Source organism: Schistocerca americana, chromosome X (genome assembly GCF_021461395.2).
Source record: "Schistocerca americana isolate TAMUIC-IGC-003095 chromosome X, iqSchAmer2.1, whole genome shotgun sequence".
Taxonomy (NCBI): domain Eukaryota; kingdom Metazoa; phylum Arthropoda; class Insecta; order Orthoptera; family Acrididae; genus Schistocerca; species Schistocerca americana.
Window position 1 is genome coordinate 889,485,408 of NC_060130.1, and position 7,291 is coordinate 889,492,698.

A 7,291-nucleotide genomic window follows, 5' to 3' on the forward strand; every position below is an offset into this window, starting at 1 on the left:
GCGGCCGGCTGCCTTCACTTAACGTCCGAGAGCAGCGGCCTTTGCGAAGAGTTGCCAGTGTTAACAGATAATGAACACTGGGTGAAATAACCTCATAAATCAATGTGGGACGTACGACGAACGTATCCGTTCACAGTGGAATGAAATCTGGCGTTGGTGCTCTATGGCAGCAGTCGATCCACTCGAGTGCCTTTTCTAACAGCACATTGCCTGCAGTATCTCTCCTGGGCTCGCGACCATATCGATTGGACCCTAGACGGCTAGAAAACCGTGGTCTGGTCAGATGACTCGACTTCAGTTGGTAAGAGCTAATGGTAGTGTTAAAGTGTGGCGCAGACCGCACGAAGCCATGGATCCAAGTTGTCAACGAGGCACTGTGCAAGTTGGTGGTGGCTTTATAATGGTGTGGACTGTGTTTACATGGGATGAATGGATCCTCTGGATGTTCGGCTTCTTGGAGACGATTTGCAGCCATTCACTGACATCATGTTCCCAAACAACGATGGAATTTTTGTGGATGATAATATGCCATGTCATCGTCGGCCGCTGTGGATGAGCGGTTCTGGGCGCTTCAGTCCGGAACCGCGCTGCTGCTACGGGCGCAGGTTCGAATCATGCCTCGTGCGTGGATGTGTGTAATGTCCTTAGGTGAGTTAGGTTTAAGTAGTTCTAAGTCTAGGGGACTGATGACCTCAGATGTTAAGTTACATTGTGCTTAGAGCCATTTGATCCATTTCTTGCCATGTCGCCGGGCATAGTTGTTCGCGATTGGTTTGAAGAACATTCTGGACAGTTCGAGAGAATATTTTGTCCACCCAGAACGCCTGACATGAGTCCCATCGAATATTTATAGGACATACCCTCGAGAAGGCAATTCATGCGCAAAATCCTGGTCCGGCGACTATGGCTGGCTATAAAGACAACCACCTCAGCGTCTATTTCATCTCTAGAACAACAGGACATTTCTTCTGTGAAGTATATATCTAGGAGTGTGGTCACATTTTGTCACATTTATGTGTCGTACATTTAGTCTCTGGCACTAAGATATTAGATGGAATAACACGCAACAAAACAAATGTTAAATACGCGACCATACTCCTTGCAGTGTAAATAGTCTGTGACTTTAATCCTTTCAGACCCGAATTTTTTCGGGAGGAAGTTAAATTTTTATTTGTGTGGCAATGCTCTTAGATGATTTTTTAATGATTTTAGGTGCAACATTAATACAAAAATATGTCCCCGTTTTTAAAACATACTTTGTACACTTGGCTTCATTTTATGGACTAAAATAACTAATTACGAAATATTATCTATTGTTATAAATAGTGAGATGATCATTTAATAATTACCATGCAAAATAACAATAACAATATTCACTTATACAGTGGAATATAGTAAACCAATAACATCCGTGTACTGTGGTGGTCAAGAGCTGCTACGCACTGCTACATTGACTCCATAGTAATGCTCAACAGTTGGCACCACTTTTGCATGAAGAAAATGTTGAACATTCACAAATATTTATCTGAGGTTTCCAGTGGGAAAAAATATTTCTGTTGCACCGAAGACACAGTAAAAGTTAATGCACGCAATTGGAGCCAGAGGATCTGAAAGCGTTAATACAAGCTAAAACCTGAACGTGAATCGCTGCTATTGGCGGAATGGTAGGAAGCAACAGGATAAAGTCCTAACACTTCCTGATTAATGAGAATCTGCGATAAAAATATAGTGCTAAAGCTGTGCCTGGACACCACACCGGTGTCTTTCTATCAGCTTCCCTTTTAGTAATTGGAGACATTAAAATTTAGTTGGACACGGATAAGAAATTCGAGACTATCCATTGATGCTGTTCTGGCGATACGCTGTGTACACCTTAAGGACGAAATATTTATAGCTAAGAGTGCGTCCAGAGACGTAGTCAGTCTTGTGTGATGCAGAATAGTCACAGAAGTTACAGTGCGGTTTAGTGATGATGAACTGTGTTTGCAAAATTCATTTCAAGGTACAACCACGCCCCACCGACGGGAACGTACTCCTGCTGAACAGCTTCAGCCATTTCAACGGGGTCGCATCGCGGGCCTGCCGGGCGCTGATGACCGAGCAGTTGAGCGCCCCACAAACCAAACATCATCATCATCATCATCATCATCATCATCGCGGGCCTGCGGGAAGCTGGATGGACGTATGGATGGACTGCTGCACATGTTGGGCACAGTATATCGGTTTTGTGTCGCTGCTTTCAAAATTGGGCTGAGGAACATTCGCACACCTGTAGACCAGTTTCTGGACGTATGTATAGTACAGACGTACATCAAGATCGACGCATTGTGGGAGTAGCGGTGGCCGATCGAACATCAGCCACGGACGATGTGCGGGCACATGTTGAACCAGCTGCGTCATCTGGGACCTTCCAAAAACGACTGCTTGCAGCAACATTAAGATCACGTGTGCCCCTCTCCAGGCTACCACTGACACCACGACACCGCCAAGCAAGGCTACTCTGGTGTAGTGAAAGAAATGATTGGACAGTGAAAAGCGTTCTGCTGTCTTCAGTGATGAGAGTGGGTTCTGTCTGTATACGACTGATGGACGTATATGAGTATGGTGTAGCCTTGGTGAGCTATCTGGTCCAGAGTCCATTCGCCCACGACATAGGTGTCTCAGCCTTCATGATGTGGGAGCCCATAAGTTACCAACATGCTACAGTCATATTTTCGACAGGAGGTGATGTGATTTTCAGCATGACAATGCGCATGTACATACGGTTGCTGCGGCGCGACGTGGTGTTCAATAACTGCCCTGGGCAGCAAGATTATCCGATATCTCGCCAAATGAGCACATATGGGACATGATGGCAGGAACTTACTCTTCCTCCATGACCTCCAAAACCAATTGCGAATGGCAACAAAAGGTGATAGTTGCTTGGGACAGCCTATTGCTGTCTGTCATTCGGTACTTTTACGATCGTTTTCATCGAGGATACTCGCCTGCGTTGCCACCGGAGGGAGTTGCACTGTGTATTGATGCGACTGCTTGGGCACCTTTACTGTGACGTGTGTTTCAAATGTTCAAATGTGTGTGAATTCCTAAGGGACCAAACTGCTGAGGTCATCGGTCCCTAGACCTACACACTACTTAAACTAATTTATGCTAAGAACAAACACACACACACCCATGCCCGAGGGAGGACTCGAACCTCCCGCGGGAGGGGCCGCGCAATCCGTGACATGACGCCTCAAACCGCGCGGCCACTAAGCGTGGCGTGTGTTTCATTTAGTCTGAATTTGTTATCATATACTCCTACAATGATCAGCCGCCTTTCACACCGCATGTCAATAAAATGACGTCCTTCAAGTTGAAGCATTCTATCTAGCAGTGTGTGTTAATTATTATTTTAAATCACGATCATTAAAAAAGAAACAGCTTTCTATCTGTACCTTAGAAAAAGCTTCGTTGAATTAGTAGAGTAACTGAAAGCGCAATGTCGAGCGTGGAGAAAATATTACTTCTCAGCAGAGTTAACTCTGTTTGCAGCTCGTTTAACGTCACCGCCCTCAGCATACGGCGACTGTTGATAGCGTGCAAACCGCAGCTAGCGTTTGCGCAGTGCAGCCTTCCTTTCCTTCTCCTAGCACGACAGGTGTGCCAGAGTATAATTAACTCGCAAAGCCACTGCAGAGTCTCTCCTCCGAGTGATATTAGCAACAACCGGGGCTGCAGCTGCAGATGACTTAATTTTAATTACCAAAGAAACTGGAACTAAAATGAAAAACTTGCAGTGCATTACAGTTGATTTATTCACTGTATTACAGGTTAAACACGCGTGTCATTCGTTTAGCTCTTAGAAACATATGAGTTTAGGGTCTATAATGCGTGACTGGTTTTCTCGGTCTTACTTTGCGCTCATTTACACGTACGATTAGGAATTATTTCACGGGGAATTTAATAAAAGGCATATGTCCCACAATTCTAGTGGTTGAGTAAGACTACTGAGAATACTGATTAATTCTCAAACAGTCGAACTCGATCAGTTCAGTAGCGTACATGAATAATGATAAAATACCGAAATGTGCCATTTATATTTAAACGGAAAACTGAGAATTCAAGAAAGATACAAACAATAGCAAGACAACAGACTGGACATTGTAAACAGTATCGCACGCTCTTTCTCCAGTAGGCACCGGGTGTGCAATTGGTTCAAAAATGGCTGAGCACTATGGGACTCAACTTCTGAGGTCATTAGTCCCCTATAACCTAGAACTAGTTAATCCTAACTAACCTAAGGACTTCACACACATCCATGGCCGAGGCAGGATTCGAACCTGCGACCGTAGCAGTCTCGCGGTTCCAGACTGCAGCGCCTAGAACCGCACAGCCACTTCGGCCGGCTGTGCAATTGAGCTCAGGTCATTAATGTACAGTTTGTGGGTGACCAACTCGATTCCACTTCCTCTGCTCACTTCGCTCGTCGGCTGATGAACTTCCATTGGTCAGTGCCATGTGGTGTCACATCACACTGCGAAGACAGTTCTCTTATTTTCTAAGCTGTAGTCGCTGACCTCGTTTCTTGTTATAATTTATCAGCACTTTAAACTCCGCCCGAACAGGCTATGTAGGCCTAAGGGTTACTGACCGGCCACAGTGGTATCCTCAGCCCACAGGCGTCACTGGATGCGGATATGGAGGGGCATGTGGGCAGCACACCGCTCTCCTGACCATATGCGAGTTTCCGAGACCGGAGCCGCTACTTCTCAGTCAAGTAGTTCCTCAGTTTGCCTCACAATGGCTGAGTGTACCTCGCTTGCCAGCAGCGCTCGGTAGACCGGATGGTCACCCACCCAAGTGCTAGCCCAGCCCAACAGCGCTTAGCTTCGGTGATCTGACGGGAACCGGTGTTACTACTGTGGCAAGGCCGTTGGCCATTTTAAACAACAGTGTTACATAAATCCGGTAGTTATTATCCAAGCATTGGGTCACTATTACTTTTGGCTGAATGTGATGTCAGTTTTATAGACGAGTTTTTGACAAATTTAGATAAAGGAGCAAAATTGTTTACTTTGGTAATTCTCGTCGATAACTGCTCTTCAAGCAGAAATTTATATCAGCAGTAGTGCCCATTTGTATTTTTCGATGTTATAGAATAATTTTTTATTTTTTTGTTGAATTTAACGCATGGTACGAAGATAGAACTACCTATAATTTATTTGAGTAGTGCCAATAAGTGAGCTGTGTGTATTTTAAAATGTAATACAGATGGTTTCAATGGGGAAATATTTCATTCCAGGGTTCATTGTGTTTACACAAAGTGGTATAAAGAACGAACTATGAACAATCACAAGTGTTGCTTAAATTAAACCTGTAGTACCAATATACAAGCCACATGTATTTCTTTTCAAATTTTACTTAATAATCAAGTAACAACAGCAGTGCCATGTATGTTTTGCTCTTGTAATCTTACGTATTTTGAGAAACAATACGATTTTATGTTGGTGAAAAGTTTCAGTTTTCATTCATGATAAGAGATTTGTAATTATACTTGTGTATTATGATAAGCAACCTGTGTACGTGCGTGTGTTTGTGTTTGTTTGTACTCGAATCACTACTTACTTTGATAAATAATTTTATTTCAGTGTGCAAAGATTGCAATGCCGAGATATTGACCTTCCATCCTTGTCTTGTCCCACCATTTTTTCTGGTCATGTTTCGTCTCTGTTTTGTTCTATCGTCGTATTTCGCCCATGTTGTTTTGTGTGTAAATATTTAATATTATGATGTTCTTGTGTATTACGAAATTAAACAGGTTAAATGTTATATTGCAATAAAGATCTACTCAAAACACATTCCGTCCATCCCATAACGGTGCTTGGTCAGTTTGTTTATCTGGTGGTATTCTGTATGTGTTTTTACATATAATTTAGTGCATTAAGATTGTATTTTCGGTATTATTTAGTAGTTAATTATGGGAAGTAGAGAGCCTTGTCAACCGAATAGCTACTGGCACATATTGCAGCCTTCCTCGAAAATTTTTTGTGTACGTAACTTCAAATAGGTCTAGTTTAGATGCAAATAAAATCAATATCAGCCTGTTAACAGCATAAATTATATTTTTTCTAGTGTAGAACATGATGCATTATCTTATTCTCACCCAAAATAGTGCTTGCGTAGGTGAAACATTACCGAAAAAACTATAAAACCGTCAGGTGATCACAGTTCGTTCTAGGCACTATCAATAATATAAAATGTTCAAATGTGTGTGAAATCTTATGGGACGTAACTGCTAAGGTCATCAGTCCCTAAGCTCACACACTGCTTAACCTAAATTATCCTAAGGACAAACACACACACCCCTGCCCGAGGGAGGACTCGAACCTCCGCCGGGACCAGCCGCTCAGTCCAGGATTGCAGCGCCTTAGACCGCTCGGCTAATCCCACGCGGCATCAATAATATAGCATCAGCGGAAACAACACCTTTTACGTGTTTGAGACGTAGATATACCATTGTAACACTTGACGTAAACATTGCTTGTGTTGCTGACACATCTTTTTTTTTTTTTTTTTTTTTTTTGTTGACAAGATGAGTATTTATGTAACACTAGCATAAACAATATTGCTGACGTCTTTCTGCGGAAATTTTACTCACTCAATTAACACTGTGAAATTTGTCAAACTCCACAGAACAATTAAGATGTAGAAACATTTAATTTTGGGAATCACTATACCTTATACAAAGTGTTGGCTAAAATGGGAATGTCATTTACCTGCTTAGGATGATACTTCTCAGCTACAAACGTTTCGTAACTACTTAAGTGTGAAAATAGGATTGGGTACTTAATTTGAGAAATCACAGTCATGTTTGAGGCAGAAATTAGGACAGATGTATGTGTATGTGAATGTGTATATGTTTTGGTTGGTTGGTTGGTTTGGGGAAGGAGACCAGACTGCGTGGTCATCGGTCTCATCGGATTAGGGAAGGATGGGGAATCACGGAAAAACTAAAGCAGGATGGCCGGACGCGGGATTGAACCGTCGTCCTCCCGAATGCGAGTCCAGTGTCTAACCACTACGCCACCTCGCTCGGTTGTATATGTTTTGCTGACGTAATTTAGAAGTGGAAATATTGAAAGTTACATTTTTTGCACAAGTTCTTGGCCAATTCTTTTGAACATGGTGTAAACAAAATTCAAAGTAATGGCTCTGAGCACTATGGGACTTAACTTCTGAGGTCATCAGTCCCCTAGAACTTAGAACTACTTAAACCTAACTAACCTAAGGACATCACACACATCCATGT

At 42.8% G+C, this 7,291-nt stretch overlaps 1 pseudogene; it reads right to left on the reverse strand.

Moving 5' to 3' along the window:
• Positions 1–4,802: 4,802 nt before the first annotated feature.
• Positions 4,803–4,920, reverse strand: LOC124557121 (annotated as a pseudogene).
• Between the last annotated feature and the right edge of the window lie 2,371 nt (positions 4,921–7,291).